Here is a 23,479-nt window from a genome sequence, read left to right on the forward strand (position 1 = left end):
TGATGAGTGTGGAGGATGCATGACAAGCCTTGAAGATATACAGACTCTGAATGAGGAGCTGGCAGAAAAGGAGACATTCCAGCAAGACTTCAGTGGTGTAGGAAGCAGACTAGTTGTAAGTCTGACCTTTCTGAATAGAGAACCATGAAGGGAGAGGTGCTGACAGCAGTTGTACTCCAAATGGTTTGGTGAAACAGGGATATTTCCTATAGGAAGCTGTGACCTCCAGGGGATGGACAGATCCCAAGCATCTTTTCTGGCATTTGCTTGACTTCATAAGGCACCAGAAAAGGGTTAAATTGCTTCACAGTTTGTCCCTTGCTCTCTAATTAGAGAATGGCCCAAGAGCTCAAAGGTCAAAATACACGTGGTCTGAGCTGGGACTAAACCCAAGTTCCCACTGATTGCAACCTTGTCTGTTAGTGTGCTGCATTTGCACATGATCTTTCCCCTTGCCATTTCTACAGTTTCTTTTCCTTTCTCTTTTTAAAGAAAAAATGGAACAATTCATGTACAGAGTTTCACTTTTGTCACTATCTAAAGTCTTTTGTTACTTGATCTTGTGTGCTTTCTGGGAATAGTTTTTTGACCCACTTTATAATTGAAACCAGGACAGTAAAACATGACAAAAAGTCTTCTTCACTGTGTAGTGTCTGTGGCTACTGCTGGGTAAACTTGAGAAATCCACTTCCAGAGGAGGCATACAAACTTGCCAGGCTGAGCCTCAGGGGAGATGAAGTTTCTGGTTGGTCTCCCAAAGGGTGAGAATGGCAGGCAAAATGATTTCCAGCTGGGATAGTGTTTGGAGAAGAAATAGCAGAGTGAGACTAGGGAAAATGAAATAAAATAGTTTTGCCAAGCAAAGTATACATGGTAGAAACCAGACGCAAAGTTAGCAGGCAAGAGAAGGTGATAAAATCAAAATGTTACTCCATGCAACTTGTAACAGGGTGCAGGCAAAGTTCAGTTCTGATGATTCATAATCCAAATGCTTTGCTTTTAGATGCAGAAAACTTACATGTTTTCCTTTTTTGCTCATCAGAATCTTTCTTTTATTATTTTTTTCCCTAGGAAATAAAATTTGTTTTGTATGCTTTTAGAAACTTGCATTTAATTAAAATAGAAACTCTGTTTGAAAATATTTTGTGGAGAACAAGCAGGCATTCTCTAGAGCTTTGGGATCTTGTGTTCAAGAGTGCCGTGATTTTGGGGTTTGTAGTTTTAGGTCCCACCCCAATATCTAGGATGGCTTTTGGGAATGATAGCCAAGTTTCTGCTAACAGAAAAAGAAAATGGAGATTCCATCTCCAGCTTTTTGCCTCTCCTACTTCCAGCTGCAGGATGCTTTCTTTCATTTGCTGGATCTCATGCTGTTTGACATGGCAGAGAGATGAGTCAGATCACTAACCTATTTGAAAAACATATCCAGCAAGTAGAATTGTCTCTGTGAGCTGTCACACCACTCCTGGAGTAGTGTGTGAAGGGGGGGGGAGGGGGGGCAGGCCCATACAGCTCAGAATTGTGAAGGGGAGAGAGGCAGGATTAACTTTTTGGTAAAAGCAAGCTGCTAAATGGGCTTGGTTGCCTCCAGAAGCCTCAATCGTAGCTGGCACTTGAGCTTGCACCCTTGGCAGTGCTGGTTACAATTTTCCTGTGTCATATAAGGACAAAGAGACAGTTTCAGCCTCAGCATAATAATATGAGTGGAGTGACAGGAGTTGTACATAGAGTGACTTTGTTTAAAGTGTGCCTTTTCAACAAAGTCCACTAAATCAGCTCATTCTTGTTGTCTCTTGTTTCTTTATTTGTGGCTATGCTGAATTAGCATCTTAAATAAATTGCCATGGGAATCAGAGATGCAATAGCTAACTTTCTTTCTCTTGTGCATCTACAAACAGCCTTTTCATAGCAGTCTTTTCACAATCTCATGTACTCTGATTGAGCACTTGATCTATCTCCATCAAGGCCTTTTGGTACCCATTATCTCCATTACATTCAAGCAGCAAAATGTATGTAAAATATGGCATACGATCGATTGAAAATTTCTAGCACATGTAATTTATATGTACTGATGGAACATCTTTCTGAAGTGACAAGTGGAATATTTACTGCTTTTGATGTTCATTCTGATACATTATTTCTATGTTTTGTGAGCTGTGGATTGTAGAAAAGATATATTGATTTGACCAAGCAGGGTGTTCTGTGCATAGATGACAAGGTGAAAAAAGGGAGCTTTGTAGGAAGGAAGAAGGCTGAAAAGGCAGACATTGTGATGAGGGGAGCAGTGGGAGTGGGTCAGTAAGAAAGGAGAAACTCTGAAAAGGACCAGAAAGCTTTGCTTTCATGGGACTGTAGGCAGTGTGGCTGGGAAAAGAAACAAAAGATGATCTCAGATGCTGAATTTTCTAGGGACAACAGTGCAGGTGCACTGGGAGCAAGATCACATCTCAGTAATCAAAATGACTAAAGTAATCAAACACTGTGAATACTGTCAGTGTGGATACCTTAGGGTTAACTAAGCAGCAATTCTGGATAGAAGTATAGGCACTGCAGATTATATGCTTGTATGACAGCTGATGGATCCATGCAGTTGCACTAGAATCTCAGATATCTTTGAGGAACAGGCCTCACTGTGAAGAAAAACTTTCACCTGTGACCCAAATACATTGTGACACAGCGATATGTGCCAGAACTCATGCACAGCCTGTCAGCAGGAGCCTGAGAGCTGTGATATGCCAGCCCATCCAAACAAGGTGCAAACTTCAGCATCTGCTTTTGTAAGAGCTCAGATCCTAGACCAAATTAGAGGGGAGGAAAATGACTATAAAGACAGTAATGAATGTAATGGACTGACTTAATTTGCTCCCTGAAAAGGAAATTAAAATTGGGAGCTGTTAAGGCATTTATTACAATATGCCCAGAGCACACAGTAAGGACCAGACAGAAGTAGAAAGCTGAAAAATAGAATCACACATTTAGAAATTATTACTATAAAAGTGAAATGGGAGCCAGCATGGGTAAACAGTAAAGCTGGGTAAAAAAATAAAAGTAACATGCCTTGGGAGGGCAAAAGAGGAATTAATCAGAAAGGTCAGAGAGAAAATGGTGAAAGCCAAGGAAGTGACGTGGTATTTAAGAAGGATTTTAATTATTTCCACAGCAGGAAAATTGCTCAAAGAGACCACGGCTGAAGTACAAAGAATGATATTAATCCAGGAAGCTATTCTAAGGGAGCTGATGAGACTGATTTTAGTGGCAGACAGGACTCGCAGCCAAATTAGAGGCATAAGAAAGTAGGACAGGGCAGGGATGAAATGAGATCAGCAGCTGTAACCAGAGTATTCAATTAAATAGGAACAATTCAGTACAAGCAACAAAAGAGATAGGAGCTTGGAGAGGCAGGCAGGTTCATAAATGGCTGAGGGAAGATCCAGAGGAGCTTAAGTTTCAGAGTGCTCACTTCATGCAATAGCTATTCTGTCTCTTTGTTAAGTTCACTAAACTGGAATGGAAAATTTTGCTTTGGTGCTACATTACCTTCCTTGAAATGACAGTGAGAGCATGAAGAGAGAGGAAACAGTAAGTTGCTAGATCAGCTTAATTATTTCACAAAATCTTGTGCTAATGTGCTCAGGTTGTGACTGCTCTCTGGGTGAGAACAGGAGTGAAAGACCAAGCAGGTAAGGCAGAGAGGAAAAGAAGCATCAGCAGGCATCCGTGAAGTCTGGGAGGTGAGGTCCAGAGAGGGGGTCAGGGTAAGACACTTGTGACAGACAAATGAGAAATGACAGCATCAGCAAACTGTGTTAGGAAGGATGAGAAAATGAAAAGGGTGGAAAGAAACAAAATCAGAGACTTCTCAAGTTAAACTTCTCTATTGTGAATGTGGGCTGGACTTAACTCACAAGGTTTGTTTGTTTGATTGACCTAAAAGAAACAGTGCATGGGGGATGCTTGTGGATTATCTAAAGGCAGTAGTATAAATACACAGCAAATATGTGTTTTTCCTGAAATTCTTTTTCCTCTTCCTTGAGCATTTTACTGCCTGGCAGTAAGCTGTCAAGCACTAGTCCTTCCTAGCAGCCCCTTTTGTTCCTCTGCTTAAGAATTAAACACAGTATCTTGAACGCCCAGAATGTGAAGAAGCTAATCATTGGCTTGCATTGTGGCCGGCGGGGCAGGCCCGCCTCTTTGGCTTGTGCTGACAAGCTGTTTGTGTTTGTGCAAAGCCACCCTTCAACACAGCGGCCTGATGTCCGTAATGGCACTATCTATGTGAATGCTTCACCTGCCTGGGCTCTTTGGAACTGCAGTAAGTAGCCTTCTGACTCCCTAAGGCTCTTCTCATAGGATTTTCTCATAGGACAAATGTTTTAGCAAGGCAGATAGGTACTGTCATACAGAGAGGCAGCTATTATAGTATTTTCTCCTGTCTGAAGTAGGAGTTACTGCTTTATATGCCCTGTCATGAGTACATGAGCTACACTGTGTTACAGTCTCAAAGGAGACCTTCCTGGAAGGCAAGAGGGAGAAAGTCAGTAAGGACATACCCATTTAAACTTGACTGTTTTATATACTGTATGTATGTGTATGTATATATATATATATATATATATATATACACATACACACACAAGACCTAAGTTCTTTAGCATCTTGTTCTCCTTTTTAGTGGTTTTTCCAGTATTTAATAATCCAGCTGTGTCTTGAAAAGTAGCAGTTTTTGCAAGGTCATAAATGATGTTGCATGAAGTGGCTAGATATAAGATATAGTAAAATGAACATTGTCCATAATGCCGATAGGTGCTGTTGTATTCAAAGCTATATACCTAGTTGTAGCAAAAGCCAAGTCCTGTTCAGAGATTTAAGTCTACTTTACTGGCTACTACTGTGGGAAGTTCATGGCTTTATAGAACAATAGATTTCAGAAATGGGATGAGCTTGACTTTTGTTTTTAGTGCTATTTTTAATGTTCAAAATTTTACATAGAGTAATCTATTTTGATAGCATGCTTCAACTTAATCCTGCATATCAAATACTGATGGACTTTTCAAACTTTCTCTCTCATCCTTTCCACCTGCAAAGAAAATATCGTGTCTCTGTCAGAGCTGAGCACCATGGAGAATCTCAGACATTCTCTGCCCCTAAAACTTTGGTCGGTCTGTCTAAATTTCATGTGTTAGCTGCAGAGCTCGTCTTTAAATCTCCTTTTATAAATGAAGAAAGTATAAATATGACAGATTAAGTGACTGCTATGGCAGTAAAGCATAGTAAGTATTATCACTAAGTAGTCTGAGGCTGCTGGACTACATTGTTTATTTTTCTTTCATTTATTTCACAAAATCCTACTGTATTACCTAATTACCTAATGGTAACTTCTTTCTTTGTACCTCCCTGTGCTTTGGCTGCTTATCTAAACTACTCTGAGCCTGAAACTGAGTGGAAAGCCTCAAATAGACCAATCTGTAACAGTATTGTTGGTGCTGCTTCCCTTTTCTGGCATGGCTGGAATTGCTGCATATGGCACAGCAACAGCAATTCAGTGTTGCCTCCTTTCTTGAGGACCATCCTAGCAATGTTGAATTGCTGTTGTGGTTTATTTCTTCAGCTCCCTCCTGAACTAGAGGTGCTAAGATCTGTTCAGCTCAGGCTTTGAGTTCAAGAAACCTAGGGGGGAAAAAAAGCTGTCACTGTGTGTGTGTGTTTATGGTGCCTATTTTTAAAGTAATAGAACTAATCTAAATTTCAATCAGATTCCAGTTAGCCTTGGGTTATGACCCTTAAAACCAAAACAAAACCCAGGAGTGGTATGATGCCATGTTCTTTCTAGCTTGTCTACATTGCCCCCTGTGGATAGTCCCAAAAAGATTCTCTGCGATCTGTGCATTTATCTCTGACCTGTTCCTCATGTTATAGGGTTTTGTACTGTGTCTACAGGCAGCCTGAATGCAGTAGTAGACACAGTCACATTTACAGTGTAGCTGCCGTCATGCTGTCATTCAGTAATACAGCAGCTGATGGAGGCTATTAATTTGGGGATGACCAAAACCCTGACCTCTTACTAATAATTGACAAATAAGTTTACGGTTGCCAGGTTACAAAGCCCATAAAGTTGAATATAGTGTTCTAGATTTCTTTCTTTGCCCTTGACGATGTCAGCTGAGCTCCTGAAACTGATGGATCTCTTGGGACAGAGCAGCTCCCTAGATTAGTATGAGTTTTGAGTTGCAATTTATGACACTGAGCATTCAAATTCTTAGTTGAAAACAGGAGGCTTTAAGGGTGCTTTTCCTCTGAGGGATTCATCTTATTAATGGGTACTGATGCATCCTATACGCTTGACATTTAACAGTTAATGTTACAATTAGTGTCATTAACTGTTTGAGTCTGACCAGAAAAGTGATATTAGGAAGAAATTCTTTAGTGTGAAAGTGGTGAGACGCTGAAACAGGTTGTTGCCTAGGGAGGTTGTGGATGCCACCTTCCTGAATGCATCCAAGGCCAGGCTGGATGGGGATGTGGGCTTAGTTGGAGGTGTCCCTGCCTATGGCAGGGGGTTGGAACTTGATCTTAAATGTTGTTGTTGCTAAAGTGCAGCGTGCTACTTGGTCATATAAAATGAAAACTATGGCAGGCATACAGCCTTTTGTATTTAAAATAAGAAAAATAGAAATATTGTTATAGTCAGATCTCTCTTGAACATCAAAAGCAGAGGGTCTCCTGCTGTTGAAAGATTTTTTTGTTTGTTTTGTTGTTGTTGTTTTAATTTGGGTGGCATTACTCAAATAAAGTACTGCATTTAGGAAAGAGAACAGTTTTAAACCTACAACCTGCCTTAAAATTCACCCCAAAGGAGGAGAAGTTTTCCTACCAGGAAGTTGCTATAAGGCCATCCCTGTAGGGTGGCCTGCCCACAGTATCACTGGAAACACAGATCAAGGCAGAAAGAAAACAGACTGCTGCCTACTTTCCTTGCATGTGGCAGATGGAATTACAGTGGCTAAGCAGCCTTCAGGCCTGTGCTGCTTTATATGTGTTTAACAGGGTCCACTGGTCTCTCTGTCTTCTCTCCCTCCTGTTTTGTGTACTTGGCCTTTCAGCTGGCAGGAAATGCTGAAGGAAACAGACATCAGCAATATACAGACACTTGTATGGGCTCTGTGGTGTTCTTGTACTAAGAAGATGATCCCTTGAGGGATCACAGGCAAGCCCTATGCTTTCTCCTTACTGGAATCACTGGTTTACAGGATGGAGCAATCTGCATTTTGCATTGTTTTGATAGTGTGGGAAAGGCACAGTCTAGTTAACCAGCTTCTTTTAGGGTGCATACAGAAGTGGTATAAAATGAATCAGCCACCAGATGGCCCATCCCAATTCCTCTCTTTAGCTCACCTCTCTTAGACCTAGAAAACTGTGTTTCAGGATATGCTCCAGTAGGCAGGAAATAATATAGATGCTACTATTCCTTCATCCATAAAGGAGCTTTTAAATAATTCAGTTTCTTTCCTTTTTAGCCTGTGTAGTTGGGTCAGAGGTATAAGAAAGCAGCAATTTGAGCTTGTAGAATAAAAAGACCTTAATTGAGTGGGCAGCATGCTGTGTTCTGTCCTGGTTGCTGCTGTCAAAAAAAATTATCATGGCTGTTGTTAACCTTTCCCTCTTATTGCTGGTTGTTCGCAGCATGTGAAACTGAGAAGCATAGTACCCATTAAGTTTCAAGGCTGGCACTGCAGTTTCCCTCATCAGTTCCTACTGGGGCTCTCTTTCTTCCTGACCTTCTTCTCCTTCCTTGCAGTGTCTTCAGTGGACAATTTACCTAATGCTCCGTAAGGCAGAATATAATGCCCTAATCTACTCTAGTTTGGATGCTAATGTTTGTTATAGCCTTATCATGGCATGGAATTCTGCAGGTCTCGGTCTGACAAAACTCCTGCTAGTTCTTTGACTTCATAATGGCAGCAGCAGGCATAGTTACTTCAGGGCTGAAAACAGACTGAGGATTAAGATGTTTTTGGTGTGTGATTTAATTTCTGCTTCTATTTGGGATGCTTAATACCCGAGCAGTACATTTGGCCTTCTTTTCAATTGGTTTTTGAACACGTAAAAGGAAGTTGACAGCTATTAGATATGGTTAACATTAACTCCACTATTGTAATGTCTGAACTTTCAGCATATGACAGCCTTTAGACATTGCATTCTTGAGACTCAGTGTCTAAAGAGATTTTCCTCCTTTACTCCATTTTCCTCATCATTTCTTCTTGATACCCTCTCTTAGTCTCTTCTAAATCTATGCTTGATTTTCATAATTTCTGGGATCCAGAGCTGCACCAAAACACTTTCTTGGTTCCCAAAAGCTATAGAAAATTTAACACTTTTATACTCCAATACACAGATTGGGACATGTGAGCCAGAATTACTGTGGCTCTGGCAATAAGAGTAGGAAGACTTGCTTGTGTGGGTAGGAAGATCAGGGGAAACATTCTCAAATGCATGCTCATGTAAATACCTAATTATCTCTCTTAGTATATCCTCAGCTAAGATTGATTTTATTTACATCTGCTTCAAAGCTCTTCTCGCTCTGCTGGGCTTGCACTCCAGATTTTAGTGCCTCCTGGCCTAAAGCCCCTCAACCGCTTGCCACAGTTTTCAGTTCATTCTAGTACAGAGCACCTAGATCCATGCTTTCTACAGCCCGTAACCCCCTACATCAACCACATAGTTCACAACCTCTGCAGCTTTTTGCCACAACTCCTCTCCCTCTCTCCATCAATTCCCAGGCAACCCAGATGTTCTCCTCCTGCATCTCTTCACTCCATGCCAGTTAAAATGCTTATTCTGTTCACCTCACAGCCCTTAAAAGCTTCCCCAGAGCCTTCCACTCCCTAAAGCAGTCTCCTCCTGTGCTCAGTCTTTCTCACTACATTCTAGTACTTGCAGCTGGAGGAACAGGAGGCTGCTTCTTCTCCCCTAGAATTTCAAGTTCCTCAGTGCAGGGATCTCAACATACCTCCCCTTTTCTCCTTGTACTTGAAGGAAGAAAAGTAGGGCAAGTTAGGCGCATACTAGCCCCCTTTGTATGCTGTAAGAATGAATGCCTCCAGGCAAGGTCTGGAGGAAGACCGAGCCAAGAAATATTTAAGAGTGGCATGTTTTGTAGAAAATGTAGCCCTTTTTATTTCTCTTTCTAAATAAGCTGTCCAGTATTGCTTCACAAGATTTGTGTTGAACTTCAGCCCTACAGGGGCTTTTGAACTGTTTGGTATGCTTCTCCGTGCACTCATTTCTTTGTACTACTGGTCACATGTTAATGTTTCTGATTCTTAAATGAATAATATTTTCAAACAAAAGAAGACTGGGACACATTACTTTTAGTTCAGAACTTTTTATGAATGCAGCCATATGAAAAGAAGTATTATGTTAATGTTTCCTGGTCACTTGCTTTTGAAAGAAAGCTTATTTATGTAAATGAAAGTTTGCGAAAAAAAACAGTGATGCTGAGACATCATGGTTTAGGATGAGTCTGGACTGACAGGGTCAGTCCCTAGGCAGACCCAGATCCCTGCAGTGACAGACGTTAGTGAGAGGAGTTGTGTAATGGCCTGGTGCTGTGCTTATTCTCCCTTTTCCCTGGGGGACAGCCAGGGGCTACTGTAGCCTGCAGTGAAAATATCACCAGCCTTGGGACTTCTCTGACTACATCATCAGGGTTGTAATTATCTGAGTTGTTTGTTTGCTTTATGTTAAAGATGAGTGATACTGCATTATAAAGCAAAATGCCAACAGCACTGAAGCAGCCTACTCCAAATCTAACAGTAGGAGCAGGCTTCGAAGGATTACCACGGCATATTCTCTTTTCAGATCATCACCTGACAACTAGGTGCCTTTCTGGAGGGGATCAGGCTTTTGGACAAGCAGAAATGCTAAAACGAAATACAAATTAAGTGAAATCTTTAGGAAGTCTTACACCAAGAAGTTTGCCATCAGAACGAATGGCGAGCATGCAGCTGTGGTGCATCCCTGGTTTGCTGATCTGCCATTCTGAGTTCCCGTCATTTTGGCAATTTCATAGATTAAAATTTTAAGGCAAGGTGCTTTCTCCACTGAACTCAGTGCTTTTGTCTATCACTTTCTTGGTATTTAAACTTCAGTACAAGAAGATATAGAAGCATCTTCCTATTTGTTCTCCTAGCCTGTATTTAAATGGTCTCCAAAAAGTAAGTTTCTCTTGCCAGTAGCTTCTACAACTATTACAAAAATAATCCACGGGTAACAGTTCTTGATGTAGCACAGAGTAAGAGGCACCCATATCATAAAATAAACCTCATTACCTTGCTTCCGCAGCTGCTCTTGGTCCAGTGGGGGTGGAACTCTCCCTGGGCCCTTCCAGGCTCACCCTTACTTCTTCCCTGAGGGAATCTCTGGGTCCTCAGGCCCTGTTCTAGTGCAGCAACAGTAACAGCTGCTATTGTTCTTCCCAATTTCCTTACTTCCATGCTATCTCTGTTTCTCAATCAGTTTTTCCATATCCCTCACCTCTTTTCTCAGTAAGGACATCCCTGTTGCACCTTGCTCAATTTTGCCTTCCTCAGCCTGTGTCTTTCCCAAACTTTCATAATAACAGTAATTACTAACACTGTATTTCAGTTTCACCCTCCCTCCTCTCTGGGCTTCCAGTGCTAACAGTGGGATATCGAGTTTCCTTAGATCCACACAGATGAAGGCTATTCTTACTTCCAATGTCCGGTCCCACCCCCATTTACAAGTAATACACCCTTTACAGTTACAGGGGAGTCTCTGGCCCCCAGCTCTCTCACTCCAAGTTGTTCTTACAAGCTGTGGGGAGCCAAACTCTAATATTCCAAACTCACTGTTTTCTTTAACCCTTTTCTTGTTGTTTTTTTTTTTCTTTTTTTTCATTTGATTCCCCCTGTAATTCCTCTGTTTGTACCCTCACAATTGCACTAGAAATTGATTTAATTGCTCTGCTATTCTTACGGGATCCCCAGTTAAGGAATCAATTTCCTCCTTGAATCTCCTGACTTCTCTGCTAGTAAAAATGGCAGCTTAGCATGCCCTATTTTCCTTTGACCTAAGGAGACTTCCCTAAGAGGATAATGTGAAGTATTTGTAAGGTTAGTTTTAGAGAAAGGAGAACTCTCCAGGTCCTGTTTACACTGTTCCAGTTCCCTCGGTAATTGAGAGTGCATCCTCCCTCTAGGGCCCTGCATGGGATCAGCAGCTCAGCCAGCCCCCTTCTCTGGAGAGAATGCTGACTCAATTGCTTTAGAAATTGAAGGGAGGGAATGTATCTAAGGGATCCCATTTATGATCTTTCTGCTTTTTTTTTCTTTTGAACTTTGACTCCTTGTGAGGAACTGTGTTACTTCTTGCACCCATTCAATGTCATAAGCCAATTCTTTTTCAGAGAAAGGAGTATTACTGTTTACATATAAATTCAAAATCTGACAAGCCCAATCTTTATCAGATCCCTATTTTGGTCAAGATAATGATTTTCCCTGTAGTGGCTCTCTAGGCTTTTTGTATACAGTATTTAAACATCTTTTTCCTGTTCTTGTCCATGGTTTTGGGATTATTTTTCCAATTCTGAAGCTTCTTCCCAAGGGGCTATCTTTAGGCACAATTCTGGGGACGCTTTTCCCCTGTTCTTGGGAGCTCCTATTCCCCATCCCTCCGGAATGCTGCTGTGAACTACCCAGCTCACAGGTTACCACACTCCGATTCTTGGATTTAGGGCCCAATCCCTCTGGAGTACCTCGCTCTGATTAAATAGGGGTGTACTGCTGGCACTTCATCAAGTGCACAGGGTACCGTACACCAACAGCTCCCTCCTGAGACTCAACTGACCCCCAAGGCAAGAATTAAATTCCCTTGCCTCTGTCTGTGCACAAAATTACCGGGTCTGCAGGGGTCAACACCTGTGCCTGACTGCTCCTTGGCTCTCACAAAGCCTGTCCTTTATGTAACAGCCTCAGTTTCCTATCGGCCATCCTAAGAAGTCACCTCACCACCCAGGCAGGACCGCTGAAATCAGTGGGGTGCACCTCTCCTGTCCAGGGTAGTAGGGGGGTTCCCCAAAGAGGTGACAATTATTATCCCAGACAAGCCCTCAAATTGTTGGAAATATCCAAATAATTTTGTCGGGATGGTATCTCTTATAAAAGCAGAATTTATTTGTGATTGCAATGGCAGATGTCCCACAAGCAGGAGTGCCCCTACAGGCACAATGACAGCTTCTGTGCCTTGTTCCCCCTTCCATGTCATGACTTGTTCTCTGGTTTGATCAATCTCATGCAGGATATTCTTGCAATGTGTACACAAAATATTACATATATGCATCACCTATATACTGAGCATGCATTCCTGGGGAAGGTTCATCTAGAGGATAAGTGATGGAAACTATGCTGATGTCTTTGCATTTCAAGTGTTTGAAATTAATGGTCTCATTGGCTTTCTGAAGTAACTCTGATAAAACAGAGAAAAGTTTTAAACGTATCTGGGGATCTTTGTTTGGCTGCAGACACGTCTTAAGAATGTGAATGAAATCACGGAAAGCTTTATTTATGACAGGACCTGAACAACATGCAATGACATCTAACTGTAATATTTCTGGAGAATAGCAGGTCCAAGTTCAAGTGTTAGCAGTGGGGGAACAGAACGAAAGAAAAGGAAAAAATGCTAGAATGCAGGCCAAAGATATGGTAGCATTTGAGTTGTAGGGCACGTAAAATCTGTTCTTTTATACTTTTTGCTTGTGTGTCTAATAATATGGCTGAGCTCATGTTACATTGGATCAAAAGCTTGTATTCACTTATCTTGGAGGGCTGCCTGTTATCACAAAAGCTGTGGGGATATAATATCTTTGAGAGCTCTGGCCCTCTCTCCTTGGGCTATCAAAAGAGGAAAAAAAAATCATGCGCACCCTCAAGCTTCTGGAACCTGAATTTAATCAGAGCAGTAGATCTTTGAATATCTGAAAATAGGGAGTGAAAGTGGCTTTAGGAGTGTTGGAAATATCCCAGTAATTTATCAGGACGGTTCCTGTGATAAAGCAGATTTTACTGGCAATTGCAGCGGCGGGCGTCCTGCAAGCAGGAGTGCCTGCAGAAAACAGCGTTATATCTTTTATGCCCTATTACCCAATGCTTATCTTTTCCTCCCCTGGTTCCTCATTGGCTGAGTACTTCAGGTTCACAAATCTTCCTGATACAGAAACGTAAATTGTTTCTATCTAAGCACGTATACTATACTGCTATTTAACCTCTAGCATTTGCTTCCATTATTTCTGGGCATCTGCTTGTCCTTGCATGGAGCTAAGTTTGGAATAATAGAGGGGAGTATCTTGATGCCTGCCTGTTGCATCCCAACCTATCCACAGAGTGAGACAATCTGGCCTTTGTGTGGAGGCCCTGGCTTCTTTGATGTCTGTTAAGTCTGTTTTTTCTTTTGCTGAGGGTCTCTTATCCAAACAGAATAGCCTTACTACCTGTTTTCTGGTCCATAATGTAAATATATATATAGTGTGTATATATATATCAAGCCACCAGTGTTTTCTGGGTGTTTTTAAAGATTTTATTTGTGATGCTTTTGATTAAAATGCTCGCTGCTGTAATTAATAGACAGGATCACCTCTGAGGTTTTCCATCAGGCAGTTCTTCACTAATTCTCCTGAGAGGAAATTGCAACGAAGAAACCTGCAGTAAATATACTTCCCACCTGGAAGTGTTTAAGTATGAGTCTGCATTCTGTTCGCTGTTAAAGAAAAACAGGCTGTTCTAAATGACTTGCTAAGCGATTGCACAGTTGTGTTTTTTCTTTCTTTTTTTTTTTTTTTTTTTTAAGAAAGCATATGTATTTATTTTAAATTCCTGTTCCAGAAAGCCTGTTCGTGCTAGGAGAGATGCTGCAGGCTCACTTTGTTTCCCTAGGGGGGAGCACTGCCCAGCACCTCCCTGGACAATTTGCTGCTCACAGGGCCCGGGGGCTGCCAGGGGCCAATTAGCCAGCCAGCCCAGCCACATGTGTGACAGAGAACAGGTCGGTGTGGGACTAGCTGTTTATTTTTAAACCCTTTGTACCTCAGGTTACTTGTAAGGCTGGTGCCTGGGGAGCTCAGCATAAACCAGGCTGTTTATGTTGCATGCTTTGCTTGTAATTCACAATTTATGAAAACCTGATGGGTGACTCCATGCTCTGCAAGTTAGTGTGGGGATGGGAGCTTCTGACATAAGAGCAGCTTTTACAGAAAACACTGAGTTAAGAAGATTCAGGCTCAAGCTAGGTTTCTTCTTCCCTCCCCCCCCCCTTCTGTCTATTTTTACTGCATCATTGGTACGTGTCCAAGGAGAGTCAGCCATATCACTCGGAAATACGAGGGGATAAACTTTTGACTGTTGGTTTTATTCCGGCTGAGCGACTCCAGAGAAAATGAACAGAGAGAGAAATAAGAGAGATTTCTTTAGGAGTACTTTTTTGACTGTCTTCTCTGCCAACACCAGTGTTGAATACTGAAGAAACCTCAGCAGTCCTTTCCCGGCGTTTCTCTAAACAATGTAAGTTACCTTTTCACACGTGTCTCTTAACTGTCCTTATGCTTTTCATGCTCTCTAGTGCTTTGGGAGAGTAGGGGTTCAGCAGTAAACCCTTGCCAGGCGCTCTGCTGTGCAGAGTAGCAAGTGCTTTGTGTAAATGTCTTTTCCCACACTCAGGGTAGTAGTGGTGGAGGATGAGTGCCGTGACACCACCTTTCCCTGCCAGTCATGATAGCTTGACTTTGGTTGCCTGTCAGAACCTTTACATTTGTTTGTAGTTGGCAAGAACAACAACAAATTTTCTGACTGAACTGTGTGTCGAGCTTGCTGTAAGTGCCAGCATTTCAAAAGGGACTGTGTGATGCTGTGTAAAGAGGACAGGATGTGACAGGGGAAAACAAATGTTTCCTGCTCTTTAATACTTAAAAGAAATAATTGGAATGGAGCCAAACAGCTTGCCTAGGAAAGGAACAGTGATGTTTATTCAAAGCAAAATAATTACTCTGTTAAGCTGAGAGGACAGTGTTGAGGTATAATTAGGAGGGAGAGTTTTACATCTCACAAGTGTTAGGTTTTTTGAAGGTGGCAGCTGACTTTAGAGCTGCTATATTCTGTTGTTCTGGTTTTGTGCAGAACAAGTCAAGCTATTACCTGATGTTTATATTCCTTGCTAAGTGTCCTTCTCCACACACACCCCACCCCCATGCTACTTTAATTTTATTCTGCTATTTTCAACATGCATTCCAGGCAGACTGACAGGTTTAACTAAGAGCAAAAAATTATAAGATACCAAGAATAAGGCAATAATTACCCTGAAGTTAAATATTCATCAGGCCAAAACAGTTGCATAAATGTCTGTTTGTATGTGTGTAACAAAACTGTGTTAAAAGTACAGTGACTAAGTATTGATCAAGTAAGGACGTGGTATGAGAGAAGCTGCCCCCTGTTGCAGCCTCAGACTGTTTGTCTTTGAGGGCAGTGGATTTGTTACCTGGCTAACAGTTCTGTGACCAACTATTGTGACATAATCATCAGAAGCTCTTTCCTTAAAATTCCACACTTCTGCTCATGTAAGAGCTGACCAAGAATTGACCAGTGATGCTAACGAGAGCTTCAGGATGATGTATACGTTTAATGCCTTTACTGTGTCTGGTGAGTGGTGTCGGGTCTTAAGTGATTGTCTTCTTTGTGGAAGTTATTTTCTAGTAGAAGTTCAGTGGAATCTTGATTTTGAGGCAAGGTATGTGACAAGCAATGTCTGTTGCCTGACAGCACATACGAACACTGAATTCTTCTGCATCCCACAGTATGCACTGTGTGTTTGGGAAGTTAGGTCTTGCTTGGACAAAGATGGCAGTGGAGCTGGGGGATTTCCCAAACTCTTGATAGTATTTCTTCTCTGGCAGTCTCACCCTGAAGGTCATGTTGTTTCCTAGAAAATCCTAGATAATCAATGCTTGAAGCCATCTTGAAAACATCTTGGGCTTGTCTTTGCCTGATAATGGAATTTCATTAATTCATAACAAAACTAGGATTTGGACAGCTTGTAGAAACACAATGATCCTCCTGATTTCTTTGAAGAAAATTAGGGAATTAAATGAACTGGAAATTCAGAGAACAAGGAGCTATATGTTACTATGGTAAGCTAAAATTGAATCATCTGCAAAAAAATACTGAATATGCAGTTTTAGAGAAATGTAATACTCTGACACATCAATTTATACAAAAAACAAAGGCACAGCATGGTATGTTGTGAGAGATCCTTGAGCCAAATGTGAAAAAATTGGATTTGATCAGTTGGCAAGCATATTGCTTGAACAAAATTTAAAGTGCCTGAGGATATGAGTATAGCTGGTTTGAACTCCTTGTTTACATATAGCAGCAAACACATCTTTAGTCCAAATAATTCCAGCTCATAAGGAATAATCCTTAATACTATTGAACTGTAGAAGAGAAGAATCATACGAACTATTTTTTTCTTTTTTATGGACAGCACAGTGTTCTGTGTCATAGAAATCCAACAGTTCTGTATCTATAAATATTTCTTGAGGTGTTTTTGTTCTTCTCCTTTGCCCTAAACTCTCCCCCCCCCCCCCCCCCCCAAGTTTCTCCTGGACATCTACCCACCTATAATTTGCTGGATAACATATATGAACTGGCCTTTCAAATTGGGTTTCAAGGACTATGTTGAAGAAGTCCCATGACTCTTACAATAGAATGCACAATCACTGATGCTATGTTTGGCTGACACTTTCAACCAAAATTAGATATGCTATTTCCAGAGACTGTAGGTTGTAGTTTAAGGGAAAAAGTAAAAAGCAACTGTCCATGTGTCATAAACAAAACAATAAAAGGTTCCAAAACAAAATATGTAAGTAATAATTGTTTGGAAGTTACTCAAGTATTGAAATACTGTCAGGAGAAAAGGACCTATGATTCATATAGATAGGTTTCCATCTCTTTGTTCCTCTACTTTTGATGGCTTCTTTTTTTAGGTTTTGTTGCTTCTGTTTGAGCCGGCTGTTGTGTTTAGATGACCCCATTGGGGGTGGTCTCCTGGTGTGCTGTAAGGTGACTTGTGCCTGCGATAGCAAGAGCTGTTTGGCTGTAAATGTTGATCAAATTCAAATTGGAAGGATTCCCGGCTTGCACATAACAAAATTCATGTTGACATTTGGAGACATGTAAATGGCATTTATCAACCTTTCTGAACCATTTTATTTACCTGAGGACCAGGATTCATTTATGTGATTGAAATAGCAAAATATTTGTAGTATAGATTGTAATATTAAAGTCAGTTGTCTACTATTTTCTACCATATTTTCTCCATCCCTGGAGTTTTTCAATAAAAGGGTAGGTGACACATTGAGTGACGTGGGTTAGTGGGCATGGTGGTGATAGGCTGGTGGTTGTACCAGGTAATCCCTGTGGTTTCTTCCAACCTTAATGATATTGTGATTCTATGAGAAGCTTTGTGAACATTTTCTGTTGCAGAATCTGTAGACTTATCCTGGCAGTGCTTGTCACTCCTCCTAGTGATTGGAGTGTTCTGCTATATTTGGATTAGAAATTGCTTATTTTTAAAAGGTGAAAGTAGAAATCGTGTTTGTAACTGGAATAGTGTAAAGTGAAATAAATGATGTAGTATGCCATTCTAATAGGGAGACCAGTGGATCGAGTCAGCTGAGAACTCTGCTGGCCACTAGGCAGCCTTTCCGCTTGCCAGCTGGGCTTTAGGGCACAAACTCACAAGTGAATCACATTTGAAAGGCAGAATTGAAACAGCAACTGGAATAGACTTATTGAGGCTGTGAACAGCTAGTGTAGCAGGTAGATGTTGTCTGTCTCCGTCCGCCTTGCTACTAGTTAGCTACATTAAGGTTAAAAAAGACACAGCTAAATTAAGTAGGTTGCTAATTGTGGATATGTACAAAATGTTAACAGTGTGTATTCTGGCACCTCATATGTTTCATGGAGATCCGGTTGACACAAGCATCAAAATAGAACTGGACTTCTACAGTAGTTTACAAAGTGCTGCAGAAATGGCTATGACACTTTACTTTCTACAGTAACTTTAAGAATATGCTTTGCACCCTGGAGAAGACAAGTGATACAAAAATGAACCATGGCTGTCTACAGTCTAAAAGGTCCCCCGGAAATACTGGACAGCTCAGCTTTTCCTGGTCAGCACTTTTGCTCATCTATTTTTTATTCTCTTTCACTTTAATAGTGCTGAATATTTTTAGGCTTGGATGCACGTTGTTGGTAGATGCATCTTTAGGCCTCAAGTCAGGATGGATTCTTTCTGCAAAAGAGACATAAAGATTGGAGTAGATACAGTTTCATTTTTAAACCATTCTAAATGTTTTAAATGCATGAGATGAATGTTCAGCAATCTGTTTAATCCTAATCCAGTACGGATTTATTTGCTTTAATGTTATTAGCCTAAACATGTGTATGATTAGTTTATTTCTGGATGACTTTCTGGCTTTTTGTCATGAAAAGCCACTCTGACTGTTTGGATTTTTTCTTTCCATTCTGAAAATGTAGGGTGATGATCCTTTCTCCCTTTCTCTGTTTAGTTATTAATTTTTTTAATGAGTGTTGAATGCTAGTTGTCCTTTCATTGAACTCATGATTTGAAAAAAAATATCATGTGGAGTAATGGCTTGAAGGAAAAGTATAAATTTCAGTCTCTGCAAAGGTTTATACTGTACCTACCTCCTCCAGTGTCAAAGTTTAGTTGCTCTGGATTATCTTGAGGTCAAAGGTACGTGGTATCTACCAGTATGTTTTGTGGACTGCTCAGAAGTTGGTTTAGCAAGAAAAGAGCTATGGTTGGATTATTTAAAAAAAAAAAAAAGAAAGAAAGAAAAAAAAAAAGAAAAAAGAAAAAATTGCATTCAAAAGATTTTGCTGAACTTGGAAATATTCTTGCAAAGATTCCAACAATTATGTCTTTGTGTGCCTCTAAATACCTTAAATTCTACAGCAGTCCTTGGAGAAACTTAATGCGTGTATCATGTTTGACTCATGGTCTATATTATTAGAGAATTTGCCTGCTCTTTAAGAAGCACAGCTTCCAAAAGAGCAGATGCTCTTTTTTTTTCTCCAGTTCTTCTGAGAACAGTTTTTTGTTGTACTGACTGTAAAGAGATGCTTAGAAGTTCCTCAGGAACTAAAACAACCACTAGGGATGAGAACTCAGAACTGATGAATGAGCCTTTGCAGCATGCATCAACTGGAGGAAAAGAAAAAAGAGGAAAAGTGAGTACAGTTTGTGTATTCACACCATGATTTTTTTTTTCCCCCCTTCCAATGGGGAAACAGTGTTTGCGAAATACACTGTTACAACTTTCTCTCCTGTAATACCCATGTTGGTGGAAGAGATAATGTAAACGTTCAGGGATTAACTCTCACAAGATAAGTCTCTGTAGGTGTTTCTTGTTATATTTAGAGCTTAAGTAATTGCACTCTGTCAGGGCTGGAAAACCTAAGACCCAAGAAATCAGAACCTAATTTCATGCCATTGTTGTTGTTTTTTGGCCTGAATGTTACTGAGACAATACTATGGTACAGGTTAGCATGTGGTTTTCCCAGTTTACTTGGAGGGAAAGGAAAAAAAAAAAAAAAAAAAGGAAATAAAGTGAATATTTCCTGTGTTTCATCGGCAGATGCATGTTGCACAGCCTTGATTACAAGTGAGAACAGCAGGAAGGCTTCTTCCCATGTTGAGCTTCCAGGGCACACATCTGAGCTGTGCAGTGGTTGCCTCCACCTTGTGAGCAGCCATCATTGTTTTGCCACAATGTGTGTACTTGCAGAAGGCACACTCTGTGGTGTGCAACCTCTGGAGAGGCTTCTGCTGGGGAAGGTGGATGGCTTAGAAATGAGAGTCAGGGCAGCAATAAAAGCCTTATTTCCTCAAGCTCTATTGCATTGCATTTAGAATAATATAGACTACTCCTGCAGGAAAGCTGAACAAATGTCAGTCTTAAGGAAATACCACTCTTGGTTGGTTTTTTTTTTCTTAAAGATGAACAGTGTTTGAAAAGGAAGGAGGAGGTGAGAGGAAATGCTGGGTTTGTATTCATTTACTATAAAAAAAGTTGTCTTTGGGGTGATGACCAGTCAGTTTCTACTGTTGTGCATTTTGTTCATATGACTTAGAAACTTCCTAAAGATATGCTGTGGCCCTCAGTGATATTCTCCATTCAGCAGTACTGTATTAAGGCAACTGTCTGATGGATTAATTTCATTTGATAGTCACAAATGGCAGGGCTCTGCTAAGCAATAAGAACAGCAATAAGAACATCCCTGTAGCACCATTATTATTCATCCGCTCTGCCAAAAGGGCAGACTATGGCAATTCCTCTGATGTTTACACCAATTATTTTGAAGCTCTGACTGGGTCAAGTCAGAAGTAAATCTGGCTCAGCCTTGTAATTTGAATGGTGACTGATGGTAGATGAAGATGGTAGACAAGCATAAGAATAGATCAGACAAATAATGGTACTCCCCAGAGCACTCTTTCATCTTCAGTGATTTGTGCTTCCAGCTCTGCTTCTAGTAGAGGTGGTTTCTCTGTAGTTAAAAATCTTTAATCTGTATATCCTTCATGAGTTTTTCATTCTCACCCAGAATGAATGTAATATATTAGAAGCTGTGTCACCCTGGGGCATTAAGATTCATAGATCATAGAATGGAGTATCTAGTACCTTACTGGAGCCTTAAAGGAGCTTCTCTTCTGTGGCCATCAAAAAGCAAGAGTAAAATGCAACAAGATTCTGACAGTGAATAAGAATTAAACTGTGAATAAGAGTTAACTCGGCATTCCAAGAGTGTTTATTTGAAATGTGTGTTTATTTGAAATCCCACAAGGATTTCTCTGTTACTTCAGATAGAGGTGCCTACAGCTGGTTACTTCACATACTTCTCTAACTCTGCTGGTGTTTTGATGATACTGTGTATCACCTGTCTCAAGAACAGCATGGTACATCCTGACAGAGTCATGGTGAATATTGCTTCTAAATTCTCAGGCAGCATTTACAGCTCTTCATAGAATCTACAGGAAGAAGCTGCCAAGCTCTGATCCTGTTTTCTGACTGCAAAATATTTGGGCTGCATATGCTACTGTTTTGTGCCTCTTTCCTTAGAAAAACATCCTTCATCCAAACTAATGGCTTACTATAAAAACTTATTTCATAGTGTGGAAAGGTACTTGGTCAGTTTGTGCCATTGTGGTTAAATAGCAATAGCTAAGTTGTAAGGCCTTAGCTCATGGACTAAGCTATGCTTGCACAGGCTGTGCTCTGTGTAGCTGTGGGATTCTGGTACTTGAGTGAGTCTGCTGGGTGCTATCATAATCCAAATGATATCACAGCTAATTTAAGACAATATTTCTCTTGTCCTGAGACCAGTGTTTTTTCCAAGTGCCTTTCTAATTTAAAAATACAGCTGCATTCACCCGGTTATTGTTTGTGAGGCTTTCTCCTAACTTCTGCTTCCAGTATTTATAAGGGTACTGAATTTCCTAGAAAATAATAAAGATGTATTTTGATATAGGAGTGTAAATACTGGGTATCATGTATCAGCTTGAGAATCTTAAAAATGATGTCATGTGAGCTATTTTTAAGTTAGGATGTCAATTTTAAAAGACAAATATTAATGTGGGAAGGTGTGTACAAGGGTCTCCTGTGAATGTAATTTTTTGCAGAAGTCTGGCATATTGTCAAGTGTTGGGAATTTGCTTCTGATCAGCCTTTCAGCACCCCTGTAGGAGGCTTGGACGTGGCAGTGTCTGCTATGGCTGTAGTGAAACTGCCAAGGCAATGCACATTGGGAATTCAGATAAGGCACAAGATCTGAGGAACACATCATCTATGCTGTAGAAAAGTTCTGTGTTTTTTTTTTTTCCCATAACACCAGTTCCTTAGATAGGAACACTGAAGTGCAGTCAGCAAGCCAGTGTCCTTGCTACAGGCTAGATAGGCATGTTTACTTGGTGGATTTCAGCCACTGGGTGTTCCCAAGTCATTAAGTGCTGGAGCTGACTAATGCTAAGTCAAACGTAGTGACCTGTGAGTGTGGAGGAGGGGACAGCAGCTGACAGGCTTGGATTCTGTGTGTTTGGAGCTGCTCGGGGGAAGCCATTGATTGCTTTTTGTTATTGTGGTTTGGTCGATTTAGCTGTTGTGCATACTGTCATTGTTATAACGAGGGAGCTCCTCTTGCCAAGGTTATTCTGACACTGCTGCACTGTAACTGGTGCTGCCAGAATACCTGCTGTGTGCAGCTGTGTGTTTACCTAGTTCTGGGAAAGTTCAGTTGTGTAATTACTGGCATAAGGAGACTGCCTGGGTAAACCTCAGCCTGTCACTTATTGCTTGACTGAGGGCTTCGCTGAACCCAAGGAAAGACCATATGCTTAAACATACCACTGTGTGTTTGAAAGACATTTCGGCTCAGAAGACTCAGCAGACATAGAAGGTAACATCACTGTTGGGCTCCGAGCAAGAAAATGAGGTGAACGTTGTGCAAAAAGTTCAGGTAAACACAGAGATGTGGACAGCAGCATTTCATCCTTAAAACAAGCACTGTGGGGTTTGTGAGCCTGTGCAGGGGCTGGAGAGGGGCTCTTTTCAACCCCATCTTTCCCAGTCCCTCTCCTGTATGTGCTTTTGGCGGAAACCTACCTGCTCATGCACCTTATTTTTCCAGACTGTGTGCTATGGAGATTCCTGTGCTCTCTGCCTCCGTTGTTTGCTTTTTGAATGCTTATGTTCCATGCACTGTTTCTGCTGAGGTGTGGCATTTTGAAGGTTGCAAAGGAAAAGCAAACAAACAAACAGAACAACAAAAGGGCTGGCAGTATCTGTGTTAAGTTGGTGTACAAGTTGTGTGACACATGGTGAGAGCTGGGTGCTGTCCTATCCCACGCTGATTTTAACTTTGTGCTAGATCACCAGAATCCAACAGAGATAAGTGGAAACGGAAGAAGAGCAGAGGTCAGCAGGGAATATGTGACTGAACTCAGGTACCTGGTGGGTGTCATCTCTTCTGGAGGGAGAAACTGCAGAACTGTACGATGAAGCAAAGATGCAGCATGGGTAGGTCCAGACAAGTGCTTCAGGAGAGATTGGAGTGGGTGGTCTCTGAGCAGCTCAACTTTCACTTCTCAGGTACCAAAAGAATCAAGCATTTGCATCTACCTTTTACTTTACTTTTCTGGCCATTTCTTAGCAGCTCTGAAGAAAATGCCTAGAGCATTTTTCACTGTACATTATATCTAACAGCATGTAGAAAAGCTCGTGGATTTCTTCCCAAAGAGGTTCCTGCTCTGGCTCTTGCTTTTTGTCTGTACTGCTTGATGTCCTGGGCATGGAAGGGTTAACATTGATTAATATGGTGTCTCCATGCAGCAATTTTAT

The 23,479-nt window shown here is 41.0% G+C and overlaps 1 protein-coding gene across 11 annotated transcripts in view; it reads left to right on the forward strand.

The window, feature by feature from the left end:
- The window catches only part of TRIM2 (tripartite motif containing 2), an 82,699-nt gene that overhangs the window by 11,086 nt on the left and 48,134 nt on the right, over window positions 1-23,479 (forward strand). The window contains exon 1 of one of the 11 annotated variants that reach the window (XM_032444159.1): window positions 4,217-4,312. The exons of 5 other annotated variants lie outside the window; for them this stretch is intronic. The gene's annotated coding sequence lies outside the window, so the exon portion shown is untranslated. Of the gene's footprint in view, window positions 1-4,216; window positions 4,313-14,386; window positions 14,571-15,600; window positions 15,702-22,455; window positions 22,599-23,015; window positions 23,159-23,210; window positions 23,231-23,479 lie in introns of those variants that run through there. 5 more of the 11 variants (XM_032444161.1, XM_032444156.1, XM_032444165.1 and 2 more) reach the window with 5 other exon arrangements.

This window comes from Coturnix japonica, chromosome 4 (assembly GCF_001577835.2).
Source record: "Coturnix japonica isolate 7356 chromosome 4, Coturnix japonica 2.1, whole genome shotgun sequence".
Taxonomy (NCBI): domain Eukaryota; kingdom Metazoa; phylum Chordata; class Aves; order Galliformes; family Phasianidae; genus Coturnix; species Coturnix japonica.